Below are 2,355 nucleotides of genomic sequence, written 5' to 3' on the forward strand. Positions count from 1 at the left end.
TTTTTTTTTTTTTTTTTTTTTAAGAGACAGGGTCTCACTGTGTTGCCCAGGCTGGTCTCTAGCTCCTGGCCTCAAGCTATGCTTCTACCTTGGCCCCTGGAGTTGTTGGGATTACAGGCATGAACCACCATGCCTGGCTCATACATTTATAAAAATTGAATTCATCAGTCTTTTAGATCTTGTGTCATAGTGAAAGTGTCTTTTTCTGCTCTGAGGTTATAAATGAATCATTGTATGGTTTTATTGTTTATATTTAAATCTTTGACATATCTGGAGTTTGTGCTAGTGTAGTGTATAGGGTATGGATCCAACATTTTTTCTAGATGGCCCATTTGTCTGAATGGGAACCTTTTTTTTTTTTTTTTTTTTGAGATGGAGCCTTGCTCTTGTTGCCCAGGCTAGAGTGCAATGGTGCGATCTCAGCTCACCACAACCTCCACCTCCCGGGTTCAAGTGATTCTCCTGCCTCAGCCTCCCATGTAGCTAAGGATTATAGGTGTGTGCCACCTTGCCCAGCTAGTTTTGTATTTTTAGTAGAGACAGGGTTTTTCCATGTTGGTCAGGCTGGTCTCAAACTCCAGACCTCAGGTGATCCGCCTGCCTCGGCCTCCCAAAGTGCTGGAATTACGGGTGTGAGCCACCTTGCCCGGTCCTGAATGGGAAACTTTTTACTGCTGTCATTCTTGGACTATCCTCCACATGCACGTGGATCACATTTCTGTTTGCTTAGCCCAGAGATCACAACTCAGATGCCTGTACAGACCAGGCAAGTTACATAAAAGGGTGAAGAGTGCCAGGTGGGAAGTATAGCCAACTGGAAATGGATGGCATACTTTTGTAAAGAGGGCAGCCACTACCCAGTGCCTGCTGATTACTCTCTTGCACGAATGCAGTAGGCCCCAGTGTTGCCAGATCTTTGTCAAGAGAAGCTGAAAATACAGATTTTTATATGAAGCCCCTTGATTTTAAAATGTTAACAATTAAATTTAAATACAGCCTTAGCTAAACAAAATATGTCTTCAGGCCTGACTTGGCCCAGAAAAGTCTTCTGATATTTCTGGCCAAGGATGAGATTTCTAACAACTTTACTCTCCTATGAGTAAAGAGAACATACATGGTCTAGTAGTTTGACAGAATAGTAGTTTATAGCTGGAGTCTGGGAACAGGAGAGAAAACTAAGGACCCTTCTATATAAGCCAAAGTCTTTGCTCTCACAGACTGAAACATTAATGGGAGAAATACAAGCATTTTACCATCCCACCTTTTATCCCAAGTACATGTGAATAGATATGGCCATTTATTAGAGGATATTCTTGATTTAGTGGATACTTGGATTAGAAAAATAATCTTATTTTCCAACTCTGCCATTCTGATTTTACCCAAAATGAAAAAGTGGTGCATGTTTTGGGGAGAATAATTGCTCAGCTACTGATGCCGGAACCGAATTGTAGTACTGACTTATTTTTTGTACCCTGTTCGTCTTTTCCCTTTCTCACTGCTGGTGGCTAGAGACAGGTAGTAAGATATCTTCTTTACAACCTGTTAAAAGTAATGTGCTCAGCCTCTTTAGTGGGATGAAATTCGTGGTAATGATAAAGTTACCAGAGCCTATGCCTCTTTGAACTGAAAAGCTTGTCAGATCTTTTCTGGGTTGCTAATGAGTGTGTCCCGGAGGCTAATCCAGGTTTTGTAGGACCTGAAGCCTACACAATTTGGAAGACACGTTTAAGAAAACAATTCGAAAATATCTTTTGAAAGTTTTGTAAAAACGTTATGATTTTGTGAACGCACAAGGGCCCGTGCAAGTGAAGGACCTTTCAATTCAAGCTTGATCAACGTCACTGTCATCTGCCCCTTCTGACCCTACCACCAGGCAAGGGCTTTCCACGCCTCATCTCTCGGTTCCCACACCATCACCCTAAGAAACAGTTACTATATCTTTTAACGATATACTATATATAGTATATACTTTGTATAAGCATACAGTACTCATGAAAGCAAGCCACATAGAGCACAAATACGTTAAATATCCCGTCCAGCCCGAATGACCCTTTCTCTCCACGTCCCTGTACAGCCTCCCACGACGGTAGTGCTGGGGCTCGAGGCGCCACAAGAGTGGCACCGAGTTCGGATTGTCTTGAGCAGGTCGAAAGGAGGGGGCTATGGGGAAAAAGCAGTCAAACTGGAGAGTCTGGAGCGGCCCCTGGTACAGTCCCGGGAAAAGCGGACTCCCCTGGGGCCCCAGGCCCCGCACCCCAGCGCCGGGAAGGCGCCTCTGCCTGCTCCGCGGCGCGCATGCTCCGTGTTAGGCCTCTCGGGCTACTCGGGATTATGAGCGCCGGGCCGAGGGGGCGG

This window comes from Colobus angolensis, unplaced genomic scaffold, assembly GCF_000951035.1.
Source record: "Colobus angolensis palliatus isolate OR3802 unplaced genomic scaffold, Cang.pa_1.0 Scaffold428, whole genome shotgun sequence".
Taxonomy (NCBI): Eukaryota; Metazoa; Chordata; class Mammalia; order Primates; family Cercopithecidae; genus Colobus; species Colobus angolensis.